The sequence below is a fragment of the Rhinoderma darwinii genome, chromosome 5 (genome assembly GCF_050947455.1).
Source record: "Rhinoderma darwinii isolate aRhiDar2 chromosome 5, aRhiDar2.hap1, whole genome shotgun sequence".
Taxonomy (NCBI): domain Eukaryota; kingdom Metazoa; phylum Chordata; class Amphibia; order Anura; family Rhinodermatidae; genus Rhinoderma; species Rhinoderma darwinii.
In genome coordinates, this window is record NC_134691.1 from 333,345,847 (window position 1) to 333,360,809 (window position 14,963).

At 41.2% G+C, this 14,963-nt stretch overlaps 1 protein-coding gene and 1 long non-coding RNA gene across 2 annotated transcripts in view; one reads left to right on the forward strand and one right to left on the reverse strand.

The window, feature by feature from the left end:
- The window catches only part of NXPH1 (neurexophilin 1), a 297,091-nt gene that overhangs the window by 233,376 nt on the left and 48,752 nt on the right, over positions 1–14,963 (forward strand).
- Positions 1,330–3,175, reverse strand: LOC142653062 (uncharacterized). Its single transcript, XR_012848037.1, has 3 exons — positions 3,131–3,175; positions 2,646–2,814; positions 1,330–1,426 (listed from the first exon to the last, which is right to left on the reverse strand). It is a non-coding gene; the product is annotated as an uncharacterized LOC142653062 (long non-coding RNA).

Below are 14,963 nucleotides of genomic sequence, written 5' to 3' on the forward strand. Positions count from 1 at the left end.
TTAGAAGGGACTACCTTGTAATTCAATGTCCAACACTTTGAAAACGCCTTAAAACATGACTTGGGTTATCAGCCAAACCAGAGACTCTTATTTGCAGAAACTATTGCTTCAGCATTGTTGCTCCTCATCAGTTCAGAGTAGGGCTCTGGTTGGCTGTACAAAATGCCTATGTAGCAGCTCTTTGAAGGTACTGAATCTGGTAGGATGTCTTAAGGGCAATGCTCCCTGGTAGAGAAAGTTTTCTTCCTTCTAGAGTAGAGCTATTTTGCATATTTTTTCCCCCAGGGAGCATTGCGACACTATACCAGCTGGATCTCCTCAAGGAGAATCGGTACCTTCCAAGAATTACTGACCTTAAAGAGGCTCTGTCACCAGATTTTGCAACCCCTATCTGCAACTGCAGCAGATCGGCGCTGCAATGTAGATTACAGTAACGTATTTATTTTTAAAAAAACGAGCATTTTTGGCCAAGTTATGACCATTTTTGTATTTATGCAAATGAGGCTTGCAAAAGTACAACTGGGCGTGTTGAAAAGTAAAAGTACAACTGGGCGTGTATTATGTGCGTACATCGGGGCGTTTTTACTACTTTTACTAGCTGGGCGTTCTGACGAGAAGTATCATCCACTTCTCTTCAGAACGCCCAGCTTCTGGCAGTGCAGACACAGCCGTGTTCTCGAGAGATCACGCTGTGACGTCACTCACAGGTCCTGCATCGTGTCAGACGAGCGAGGACACATCGGCACCAGAGGCTACAGTTGATTCTGCAGCAGCATCAGCGTTTGCAGGTAAGTCGATGTAGCTACTTACCTGCAAACGCTGATGCTGCTGCAGAATCAACTGTAGCCTCTGGTGTCGATGTGTCCTCGCTCGTCTGACACGATGCAGGACCTGTGAGTGACGTCACAGATCTGCACTGCCAGAAGCTGGGCGTTCTGAAGAGAAGTGGATGATACTTCTCATCAGAGCGCCCAGCTAGTAAAAGTAGTAAACACGCCCCGATGTACGCACATAATACACGCCCACTTGTACTTTTACTTTTCAACACGCCCAGTTGTACTTTTGCAAGCCTCATTTGCATAAATACGAAAATGGTCATAACTTGGCCAAAAATGCTCGTTTTTTAAAAATAAAAACGTTACTGTAATCTACATTGCAGCGCCGATCTGCTGCAATAGCAGATAGGGGTTGCAAAATCTGGTGACAGAGCCTCTTTAAACAGAAAATGTGAACCACACCCAAAAAATTGTTCAGTCTTCATTCTCAAAGCCAGACCTATTGAAATGGAGGATCTAGATGTCTTAACGCAATCCTCATCATCACTAGTTTATTTCACCTTTCTCCCATTTCATGGAATTGATTGGTTTATATAAAGGTTGAGAAGAGATGTGGGTCCATCAGCAAGGTTCAATGGGATCAGAATTTACTATTTTAAATGAGAAAAAAAATGAACAAAAAATGGGTTGTGGCAACCTATCAGGCTCTTTTATGATAAAATAACAAAAGGTTGTCACACAAAATATATGTACCAGTAAAAAGGGTGCGTTCGTAATCAATTTAAAGGGGTTGTCTGCTTTAGAAAAGTCCCTTGACGATTAGCCTATCTTAGAGCGTCCCACTGGTAGGACTGCCAACAATCGTTTGTAATCATTAGACCCAGCAGCAGGTGTTAAATTACCCTGTAGCACCACCACAGGAGAAATGAGGCATTACACAGTTCCCACTGAAATAAATGGACTGTATGAGTATTGCATGAACATGCCTCGTCCTCCATAATTGGAGATGCTTTTTATAGCTACTCTTTGCTAAGGCTAATACAGTAGATGAGGGTCCTGAAAGAACAGCACGGTGGCTCAGCGGTTAGCCCTATTGCCTTGCAGTGCTGGGTCCCAGGTTCAAAATCCAACCAAGGACAACATCTGCATGGAGTTTGTATGTTCTCCCTGTGTTTGCGTGGGTTTCCTCCAGGTACAACAGTTTCCTCCCACACCCTAAAAACATACTGATAGGGAATTTAGATTGTGAGCCCCAATGGGGACAGTAAGTGAGGACCTCTGTACAGCACTGTGGGATATTTTTGCACTATATAAGTAACAGAAATAAATAATGGAGGGATCTCATCTATTAATTCAGAATTACCCAATAGGGCATATGAAAATACATTCGAAACCAGAAAACCCCTTTATTTATAGGTGCACAGAAAAGCCACGGAAACTAAACTAAAAGTATTGTGGATCCCTGGGTGTAGAAAACCTCTAATATAGAAAATATGCTGTCCTCATAGACATAGTGTATATTTTCTAATATTTCCATAAGCAACACCGAAGAGATCAGTATTTATGAGTTATTTCAGTCTCTGTCTAGGACCATTTGGTGACTGGCATAGGCTAATATTCAGCAGATGGCAAAGTCCAAATACCCATGATAACAACGGCTGTTATTTTCAAGGCAGTCATTTACCAGCTCATAGAAAAGTGTAGAAAAAGAAACTAGAGATAAAAGAAAATATATTCTATAGAGAAAGGCACAGGGGCCTGTTAGGGAATATACTCTAGCAGAGGTTTTTACAAGAAACAGTCCTGGCTGGTCCCCGGGCGGCATCCATATGGCCAGTGCAATAACCTGTATAAGGGGGGGGTACCTACCAGTGACTGTGAGGGAACAGTGGCAGCACCCCCTTGTTATCACTGTCTGAACTACACCCTATTAGGGAATTCTGAGTAATAGAGGGGGGGTCCTCTGTTCAGGGTCCTCATCTTTTGCCCAGAGTGGAGAGTAGGTTCAAAGATCATCTCTCGCTCTGGAGGTCCTGTCCTGTATTATACAGACAACACATTGATATGAATGGACATTGTGTAATGAGTAGCATCTCCTGCGGGGGCGCTGCAGGGAAATTATACACTTACTGCTAGATTTTCCCACCTTTTACAGCTGATCGCTGGGGGTCCCGGCAGGGGGACATTTTGTGATCTGCTTATTGTCAAGGGATCCTTCTAATAAATAGATTGTCCAAAGCGGAGAACACCTATAACGATAGGTGCTTATCTCTAGAGTAATCTATGTACATATGTTCAATTAAAGCCTAACTCCATGGCAGCAATTGCATATGTATAGGGATATTGTTACATACCTTCAGAAGTAGCTAGCTGTACAGAATTTATCTCCCAGCTGTACAATATTACTTCTAACAAAGCCTCTTTTGAATGGTTTATCTTCTCTATGACCTCATTTAAAGTTCTCTCCCTAGATAGATGTATAGAATGATGGGAAGTTTCTATGTTACCAAGGTGCTTTGCATTCAGATGTCTTCCCACTATTGCTCCCCCTCCCCTCTCACAGCACATAGTCTGACAAACAGAGAGAAATAGGAGTTTCAGCTGCATCCCCCTCTTCCCTGTCTACTATTGATTGTATTCTTGCAGACATTTTTCTTTAGGGACTCAGGATGATTCTGAACATTTGAAGAGTCTAAAGACTGGGAAAGGGGGGCTATAGGCTGCTGGAAAGTACAGAAAATGCCACTTTTACATAATAGGATAAATTACAAAGATTTGTGTGTTCATAGGTGAATGAAGGTGCCACGGTGCTCTCTCACAGCAGCTCAGTCCCAATCAAGTTAAAGAGGACCTGTCACCTTTCCTGACATGTGTTTTTTTATTTTTTTATTAGACACCTGTATTCCCCATGAAATAACAATATTTTTTTTAGCACTCTGCCTTGTGCCATTACTCTATTATTCCTCCTAGAAATGTATGAATATATTGACAACTGGGTGTTACAATTCCCCTTGTCAAAGGGGTGTGTCCCTACATAGTCCCTACACAGTCTCACTCTGTCATCACTGATGGACATTGTCAGTCTATGTAGAGACACACCCCCAACTAGTAACACCCAGTTGTCAATTTATTAAAATAATTTTTTCTAGTAGGAACAATAGAGGAACGACACAACACATTGTTTTAAGAAAAGACACTTCAGGATTGTTATTTTATAGGTAATACAAGAATTTATTAAAACAGACATGTCAGGAAAGGTGACATATTCCTTTTAAAGGAACTGAGCTGCAGTACCAGGCATTGCCACAACCAAATGTACGGCGCTGTGCCTGAATAAATAGGGAGGATGCTGTGCTCACTGGTGTGGTGCTATAGTTTTCTTATGTTTTACTATTTTTGCGGAATAAAACCACTTTCTTTTTATTTTATTTTTAAATCTATGTGTTTTTGTGTCGCCGCATTCCAAGAGCCATAGCTTTTTTTATTTTTCCATCGACAATGCTTTATTTTTTGCAGGACGAGCTGCAGTTTTTATTGGTGTGCACAGCTTATTTATTAACTTTTAACGCTTTATTTGAAGAGGTGATTGTTTTTCTTTCCATTTTATATTTTTTATTTGTGAACTTTATTTAACTTTTTTTTTGTCTTGTGAACATGAGAAGATGTGAACATTCGATTGATCACTTACTGATGCAGTTCAAGACTTCTATAGTGCAGTGTATGATGCCTGTCAGTGTTATATAAGTAGGCAGCTTATCTGGCCCTGCCTCAGTCAAGGCCTAACAGGCTCACATAGATGGCAGAGCTGAGGTCCGTTGTTAGGTGCCCGGCTACCATAGCAAACGGCCGGGGCTCAACATTTGGATTTGTAGAGCGCTCTCCCTCTGTAAAACCACTTAGGTGCCGTAATCACTATTAACCGTAGCACCTAAGGGGTTAAACGTCAGGGTTGGGGCGTTATCCCCGATCCCGGCCACTGCAGCAGGGTGTCAACGGTATGTTACAGCTGACACCCCCGCTACTGATGCCTGTGACATTCCTGTGCCGTATGTTTTTGGAGCGGTTTTAGAAAGTACATCCTGCCAGAACTATGTACGGCACAGTGTGGGGAGGAATTTAGTAAAAGCGATAGCGATTGGTACACCTAAAAATGGACATTATTATGTTAGGGTGCTGCATACATAAAAATTCCATTATATTCCCCGTTTTATTCTCCCTGATGTTTGGGAATAAGGATTTTGACGAGGACGTCCTATGTGATCTTGTCATCTGATTCAATTCTATTAAACAGGAGACCATTGGACTTGTATAATAAGAAGCTTAGCGATCGCAACGTTTCGCGGCCTCTCTCATAGTCATGTCGTCCGTTAAGCCGCCGCATTTGGTTTCCGCACTCAAACAAATAAAGATTGTGTTTATTTTGTAAAGCTTAAATTAAATTTCTCCTACTCGGAGCTCTTATCCCGGGCTGTGGCTGCCCCACTTGTCTTTACACATACAGGATGGTGGATGTGCTCTCATTTATTAAAATCTCAAGGAGAAAATTATGATAATCCAGCGCTGAGGACCAAAGAGACTATGCTCTTTCTAGAAAATTAATTAGATCATGTTTGAATACTCATATTTCTCTTTTGTATTTAGCTGTGTGAAAATAGTTCTCCTTGATTGCCTTGGGGTTTAGGGATGACCTGCTACCGACCCAATTAAAAAAATACACAACAAAGCGGCTAATTTTCCGAACTACCAGTCAGTGGGTTTATCACTTTCCTACTTACATCGTTTTTGAAAGAATGTTATCACTTGGAAAATCGATTATGAAAAACTCAGCTGAGATAAGTAATTTTTCTCTGATGCATAGTGTGAACGTACAGATGTAGCAGGGCTGAGTTGGTAATTTAACTCCGTGGGTTGCATTAGTTGTACTCAGTTAAGAGAACGCAGTTGGTTTACATTCAAGAAGATCGGTCCACACATGTTAGAACTTGGTGTTGTGACGTTCCTCTGTTATTCCTCCTGGAAATGTATGAATAAATTGACAACTGGGTGTTTCCATTCCCCTTGCCAAAGAGGCGTGTCCCTACACAGTCTGAGACTGAGCACTGATTGGACAGTATCAGTCTGTGTAGGGACACACACCCATGGGTAATTTATTCATAATTTTATAGGAGGAATAACAGATGAACGGCACAACACAGAGGCCCTTATTTATTATGTGGTGTTCGGCACTATTGATAACTGCTATAGACTGCGCTCTTATAATCAGACCTGCGAGATTTTGCAATAAATAGCGAGATCCCGCAGCTTTACACAGTATGTTACGGTGGGGGTTATGGGAAGGAGCAGGTCATGATGGGATCCCCTTCCCAGGAAGTTCGGACCTGACTCCTGTGGCGTCAGTTGATTTACATACTGGGCGCGCAACCTGTATAGTTCTTATTTTCTTGTTTAAAGAGTTATATTTAGATAAATATACATTTTTGAGGGGGACTAATGATTTTTCAAATAAAACAGAGGGGGTAATCCAGGTCCTCCTTAAGAATTATTTCCTAAAATTAAAAAAAAAAAAAAAAAATCAGACCATCTGTAAACTAGAAGGCTTCTCTAAAAAATAGAAAATTGCCAGAAACAGCACCACCCTTGTCCTTGAGCTGTGTCTAGTATTCACTTGAATGTTGCAATACCATACACTGCCAATGGACAAGGGTGGCGCTGTTTCTAGAAGAAGAAAAATATTTTCCTCATACTGAACAATCCCTTTAAAAGAGTTGTTCAGAATTTGAAAAACATGGCTGCGATCTTCCAAAAACACTGCCACACTTGTCTACAGGTTGTGCGTGGTATTGCCATTCAGCCTTACACACGCCAATAAATTGTGAATTGTCATAAACTACACCCTTGTCTTTAGACTGTGTACAGTATTACAACTCCACTTGAAATCTGCAATACCAGATGTAACCTATAGACAGGTGTGGCGCTGTTGTTGGAGGAAAGCTTTTTCTAATCTTGGACTACCCCTTTAAGAATTTTTTTTTTTTTTTTTTTTAACAATTCTTCATTATCTGTATTAATACCGTTAATTCAAATTAACAAAGTTTATATGTTGATAGTATTAATCCAGGATTGTTTCTCCTTAAACTCTTCCAGTAGAAGATTTGTATTAAAATAGCATCAATTTATTAGGCAAACACAAAAAAAGAGATATATTTCTTAATGAGGATTTCGGCAGAGTTTCTTCACTTTCCATTGTCTTTTGCAGAGCCACAAACTTCATGGAGAGATTCTTAATTAATAGTTAATCTTGTTGTTATTACCATCTAAGCGGCAGAAGCTTAGAGACGGGGTTTTGTGAGATTTTAATTTTGATTAGATATTTCTCTAAGCTGGCATTCTTTGAATAGGATTTTTTAATGGAAATGTGATTTAAAACAACAGACGGCTATTTAATCACTTTTTTGGCGCAGAGATTTAGTAAGCCATAAAGATATTTATACAAAACCTTCCTGAAGAAATTTGTTGCTCCCCAGACCCTATATGACCTTTGTAAAGAACAGCAGACGTAGTAATCATCAAATCATCACAGTTCTGGGTTAAAGGGGCTATCTGAGATACAAAATATTTTTTTATTTTTTTTAAGAAACAGCGCCACTCTTGTTTATAGGCAATGTCTGGTATTGCAGCTCTGTCGAATTTAAGCAAATGGTGTGGGCCAAATTTTTTTTGTGTTTTAGAAATTTTTTCCCACTTTTTTTTAACAATTCTTGGACGTTGACTTAGAGTAGTCACCTATAGGTGGCACTAAAGAGACCATTTTCTGGAGGGGAGCTATTTTGCAGAATTTTTCCCAGGGAGCACTGCTCTTAACACATCCTACTGTTATGGCAGGAAGGAGGTGAAGGGAACAAGTGAGCCCTAATCTACCCACCGCCCTGTCCCTGCCTACTGGCAACGACCCACCCTAGGCAACAGGGTACAACTTGGCGGCGGTCCCTACGCTGACTAAGTGCAAGGGGATACAAACAGGGAACAAGCAAGGGAAGGGGCAGTAGCCCACGGAACACCGTGAGGAAACGGAGTGGTGAACGAGCCAGTCAGGATCAGGATGTAGTGGAGTATACAAACGCAGAGCACGGAGCAGGAAGCAAGCCAGGGGCAGAGCGAAGCAGGATAAGCGGGAACTGAAGCAAGGCAGAAGCACGGCAGAAGCAGGCTGGAGCAAGGCAGCAGTGGGGCCAGGAATCCAAGAAGAATAACAAGCACTGAGGAAGAGAAAACGGCAGGTATAAATGGACAGGGGGCGGAGCTAACTCCGACTGACCAGGCCGCGATATGCTCTCCCACTCCTGAGCCTGCCACCCTGATTGGTGGGAGCCGGTGTCAGTCTAAGAGGTCTGGCCTCAGGTGTCGACTGATTAATCCTGGGAGTATCCACAGACGTAGTGCCTGGCAGATCCTTTACACCTACCAGCTTTATCTCCGCGAGGAGTTTTCCTACCTTCCAATAGCTGAATATACCCAACAGCCTACACCAATAACAAAGTTCTAGGGTGTTGATACTTTTTGTGACTTACTTTATTATCCAACGTTTATATTAAAAAATAAAAATAAATAAATAATCAAGGACATAGCCTTTCCTTGTTTTGGAGATGGCATCATATTTAGAAAAATGGTCACCTGACACCAAAACTTTCGTTACTTCTTCCTGCCGCCTTGTCCCTCGTGTTACTTTAGGCATGAATGACTTTAGGACTTGCTGGTCATGTGTCCAGGAAGAGCTGCGTTCAATAGTAAAATAAAACATAACAAATGTTCTTTCTTCTCATTCCTTGCGCCAAAGAGGCAGCCGAGTGAGAGTCTGTGAGTGTAAGGCCAAATGCACACGATGCGTATTACGTGCGAATGTGCCGCGCATATTTTTTGTGCGGCAAATCCATAGCGTAATACAGTACCAGCAAGGTAAATTAGATTTTAAGAAATCTCATCTACATGTTACGAAAAAAAATTCTGAGCGTAAATTGACCTGCAGTACATATTTTGAAATCTGCAGCACGTCAATTTATCTTGAGTTTCCGCTTGCGAATTGTATGTGACTAGTTTTAAAAAAACAAAAAAAACGACCCAAAGTACGCAGCACAAGGGTCAGTTCACATGTTGCGTAAAAACCTGCAGTTTTTCCGTAACAGAATTCATTGCGGAAAATTCACTGGGTAATACAGTGGCAGCAAAGTGGATGAGATAAAACAAATCTCATCCACACGCTGCGTAAATACAGAGCGGAAAAAACGCTCAAATTGACCTGCTGTGCAGAATTTTATTCCGCAGCACGTCAATATTGTATTTGCGTAAACGCTGCTTATTTGTTGCGGGTTTTCCCCATTGAATTCAATGGGGAGGTAAATCCCGCAACAAAGACTTTTGCGGCGGGTTCACAGAAAAAAAAAAATCTCATACTTACCCAGGAGTCTGCTTTTTCCTCCAGCACGGCCTCCTGGGATGAAGTTTGATCCCATGTGACCGCTGCAGCCAATCACAGGCTGTAATGGTGGTTTCATGGGATGAAACATCATCCCAGGAGGCCGGCCTGTATTATGTGTGCGTGTAGCCTAAGAATCCTATTCATATTACATTGCAGCTTTATATGGGTTAGATACAAGCAGACAAGCAAGCTGACCCTTCCACTGGCAGAGAAAGGTGACTATAGCTTCCAGCATTAACAGGTTCTAGAAATCCCCCTTCCCACAGCCGTATACGGTACAAAGAACAGCACCGGTCAGTTGTGACCTTGTCATGTGGTTGCTTCATCCATATATCTGATGCTGTATATTTACAGGCAGGGAGGGGGACGGGCGTGTACAGGTTGAGCAGTGGCGGAAATGTTTCCATGCAGCCGCAGCCATTAGAAAGTTACTTTATTTCTAGTAATATGGCCACTTACGGCCAAGGCTAAAAAAAATGCTGAATCCTGAACAACCCCTTTAAAGTAGGGTGTGGATGTGATGCTCAAATAAATCTATACTGGTGTATACAATTGTGCCCACTCGATGAACTCTTGATGTGCCCATTGAGCAGAAATGCAGGGTCTACCTCTTGGCCAGTCAGAAGATGTAAAAAATGGGAGGCCTTAGAAATATTGACACCATTCTTGTTCTACGAGGAAAAATCAACATGTGCCCTCATTTTTAGGGGGTTTGTGTTGCTCTTACCTATAGCACACGTTCCTTTACAGCTCTAAGCTTTATCAGGGCATCATATATATGACATGGAGACAGATTTCTTTATATTTTGCTACCCTAAAATGCCTTGATCTAGCTGGTAAGGCATTAAAACGTCAATCCTATCGATTCACATCTTTAGAAAAGAGGTCAATATGTTCCCCTACAGGCTCCTCCTTGTAATGAGGGGGTTAATCTCCGCCAGCGGTTGGCTGCAATCATTATCTGCTCGTTTATGAGTTAGCTCTTTGTCTCCGGGTCATCGATAGTCTGTTGCGTTACAATAAGACAAAAGGACTATGGGAGCCTTTAAATAGTTTTTATCGACTTTATTCAGGCAGGGCTTTTGATTTCGCTGTGTTACAATTCTTCCCGGTGCCGCTCGAAGAATAGAGAAGCTTTAATAAACTCAATACATTGAACCTGCACATCAAATCTCATGGCTTCCCACCACTTATCACCAAAGGTTATCCCTCTTTCTTTCTGTAGGTTCTAAATGACGGATGATTTCTGTAATCCAATGGAACTTTCTTTATCATTCATTCTTTAATAAATCTTTATCGGAACATTGACTATATTTTCTACATTTATTCTTCCCGAGCTTCCTGTTCGTTGACTTCGAGCCTCGTCCCTGAGAGTCTGTACTTTTTTTGTTATCTACAGAACAGCTGTCCATTCCTTTAATAAGATCCCTTCTCCATCAGAAAGCGTTAAGAGGTCCGAGAACCTTCTCTGGGAGGATTTCCAAAAAGTCGAGAAATGCTGCGCGCAAAATTTTCATCTATGTTTTTAGTTTACCGGTACGAAAAGCAACACTTGTCACACTCCACCGGGACCATGACCTGTCAGGACTCAGTAGACTCCATCAACTCTTCTTGGTTTTGAAGAATGTGGTGTAAAAAGACGTCTAAGAATTTAGATATTCTTCACGTGTATAGACCTGGTGGAAATTCTGCCGATTTTCAGTGCAGATTTCATAGTTACAGATGTAGCCACGTTGATGTATCGCAGATGTAGCCATCAATGACTTTTCAATGGCTTTTGTTGTGTGATATCACGCTGCAACAAGTTATCAGTCAAGATAAACTTGGCTACATCTGTATATAGGTCGGAAAAAGACACAGGTCCATCAGGTTCAACATTTCTCAATCAATTATTCGTCTTTCCTTAACTGGTTGCCGACACAGGACGAGAATACAGCTGTAACACACAGCCGCACCCCTACTCTATCGGCAGAGAGAAGAGAAACCTCTCTTCTCCGCCATTAACCCATTGAATGCCGTGATCAAAGCTGATTGTGGCATGCAAAGCAAAGGGGGTCTCCCCTTTGATCGCGTCACAGGAAAATGTGACGCGAGCAATGGCTATACCTGGTATGGACAGACAGCCCAGGGTCCATTGAAGGACCCCTGGGCTGTCTAACCATATTTCCTTTTAGGGCATACTTAGGTATGTCCTAACAACTGCCTGTGTACAATCAGGCTAATGTACTGGCATATAGATATATACCTGTGTACTATCAGTGTATAGATATATGCCAGTACATTAAAGTTCAAAAATAAAAATGAAAAATCCCTCTATGGGATTAGAAAAAAACTTTAAATTAATAAAATAAAAAAAAGTTTTGTTAAATAAAAAAATGTAAATAAAAAAATATACAAATACAAATTTTTTACAATAAAGAAACTTTTCAAAATATAAGTTCCAAAACATGAAATATACACATATTTGGCATTGCTACGTCCGAAACAACCTGTACAATAAATGTATAACGTTAATTATGATGATCGGTGCAAGGTGTAAAAAAAAAATTATTTTTTTCTACATTTTTGCCAAAATAAAAATGTATAGATATTAAACGATAATGTAAATGTACCAGAAAATGGTGCCTATATAAAGTACAACTCGTCCCGTAAAAATCAGTCTCACACAGCTACGTCGGACAAAAAATTTAAAAGTTATGAGCGCCGAGATGCAAAGAGGGAAATATAAAAAAATTGTTCGGTCCTCGAGGCCAAAATTGGCCATGTCCTTAACTGGTTAATAGATTAGTTATAACCCTCAATGTCACTCGTCAGTCAATAATCAACTATCCCTTTTTAAATGCTGACATAGTATCTGCCATGACTACCTCTTGGGGTAGGGCATTCTATAGTTTTACCACTCTAACTGTAAAGAACCCTTTCCTATATTGATGTCTGATTTGTCTTTGTTCCATACGCAATAAATGTCCTCTGGACCTTTGTAAAGTCCTTGGAAAGAACAAAATGACACACGTGGTTTGGGTTTTCAAAACCTTATCCATACGTGGCTGAAAAAATCCACGTGGAGATCAGGACGTGTTGTGGATTTTCAAATTCTTTAGCTGAAATTCCATTGATTTTTCACCGCAGATTTTACCCTATGCAATCTTCAGCAAAATCTACATCTGAGGCTGGGTTCATACTGCGTTTGCAGTGGATGTTTAACGCATATGCCGAAAAAAATGTGCGTTAAACGTATCCATAGGACCACGTTCACCCGATGGAGGCCAAAAAAGTGTCATTGTTTTATTATGGGAGCCTATGGGTGAAGAATGCCGTGGTATGGCATCAGTTGGAACATCCATTTATAGTTTAACGTATAGGTCGCAAGCTTTTCCGGCATATACGTTAAACATTCACTGCAAGCGTAGTGTGGACACAGCATTACATATGCAGATTTTGCCACGGATTTGCGGCAACATCTTTGGCAAAAAATGTCTGCTACATGTGGACTTACCCGAACGCCTCATGCACAAGACCGAGTGCGCGGTCCGAGTCCCGTCAGTGATCCGAGGAAAGTTAGGACATGTTCTATCTTTCCTCGGATCGGAGACTCGGACCATTTTTCACGGACCCAATTCACCCGCTAAAGTGAATGGGTCCGTGAAGAATATTGGGTGCCACTCGGATGCCGTCAAAAACGGCCAGAGTGGCACAACCGTCGTGTGCAAGAGACCTAAGACTATCAATTCTTTATAGTTGCACCATTATTATTCTTGACTTATGGCAACATACTGTATGGTCCGATCTATATCCCGAACTACTCCTCATAGACTGGCACCAGTATCGGCATTATTGTTATTGAGAACGATCTATCAAATCTCAATAGGTCCAGAATAATATGCGGGTTAATTTCATAATAAATCTGTATAGGGGTCAGATTGCCATTTTCTGTTACACCGCCATAGAGTTTAATGAGTTTTTCCTCTTCCACTAAATATGCCATAAATTGGCGGAACAGCAGTCCCCCCTGACACCCATTCTGCAAGGCAAGATAACTGGTGGAGGCCACACGCAGGTGGAGACTGAATTGAGACGTGGTTGCCCATTGAAGTCTATGTGATTTATGGAAACATCTTCCCCTACCGCTGCTAGATGCCTTGGCTTGTAGAACAAGGGTCATGTTATAAATGTCCAAAGTAGGGAAAACCACCACTAGCCCACAAAAAGGGATTGTAGAAGTAAACTTAATATAGTTCTAATATGGATTTACTGTAAATTGTAAAATGCATCTTCATTGAGCTCCCCCTAGTGGTGGCTGCAGTCAGACAGAATGCAGAGAATTTGTATCGGAAAAACTGAGGTCTGGCCACTATAAGGATATTTTGGACCTAGAGGGGTTGCCCCTCGACAAATATTATATTTCTCTGTTAGATCAGGGAAAACATAGCTTGCAAATTGGAATGAGATTTGTAAAAATGCTCCTGTGTGTGTGTATATATTATTGTTATATACTTGTTATGGCGCCCCCTGCTGTTCTAATGTGTCTAGTGCAGGTAAGAAGGAGTATGTCGATTCTTATTGGCTGGCACAATTGCAGGAATTACTCCAATAACCATGTACAAGAGGTGCCGGGCGGCGGGACTGAGCTACTGGGCATGTGTGACCATCAGCACTGGACACATTAGGTCGATGTTTTGAGAGGGAACCAATAGTACACCAGGGGGCGCTATAATGAGTATGTAACAGCAATATGTACACACAGGAACATTTTTTTTCTAATAATTCCAATTAAAATAATGTTATGCTTTGCAAGATCTAACAGAGAAATGTAATATTTAATCAGGGGACAATCCCTTTCATGATTCATATAAGGAAATGTCTATTTTGAGGTTTGGTGGTTTATAATGATGTCATTTTCGTATTCAAAGATGACCAGTACATCATATTCTAGTATTTAGAAGAAGAAGAGGAAGATGCTGACCCGTTACCTAGACACATGGGATAAAAGAAGCATTTGTTCACTAGAGTGCAGCTAAATAGGTTAAATTACAGTCCGGTCCTCTTTAAATGGTTTTTAGTATCTCCGAGTCTTGCTGTGAATTATCAACGCTTTCTCATTAGTAGATCTGATGCCTTTGATGTCAGTTATTTAAAGCTTTTGTCTTTCAAGTCTGAGTGTACGCATGTTCCAGTGTGATTTAAGTAGAGCGTCCTACATGCCGTATTTTATGGCTATATTGTTTTCTGGAAAGGTTAATAAAAATGAAAGAGGGGATTAAAATAGTTTCTGATAATTGCTGACACAATCTTACAAGTTTCCGAAACTGAGATTAAAAGAAAGGAGCCCTCAGTCTTCCCACAGTGCACATCACAACCTACCAGAGATGATTAAAGCGTAGGCTCAGCCTTATTGAGAATGGCATTGTGTCAGTTGCTCCTTAGCAGCATACTCCGTGCTGCCCTTTGACAGCATTTACTATTCAATATATGGGCTATGTAACCTGTACAGCCTGTTCCCATGTCTGTATCCGACTATTCTAACTATATCTTGGAAAGTATTGGTTCTCCTTGTGGAGATCCAGCTGGTGCAGGGAGACTCACAGGCAATGCTCCCTGGGAAAATTATGCAAATTGGCTCACCTCCAAAAGGAAGAAAAAAACTGTCTCTCTAGGAAATATGGACATCATAGGGTCTCCACAGCTAGACGGTGTACCCTTTGAGTTGACGGCAA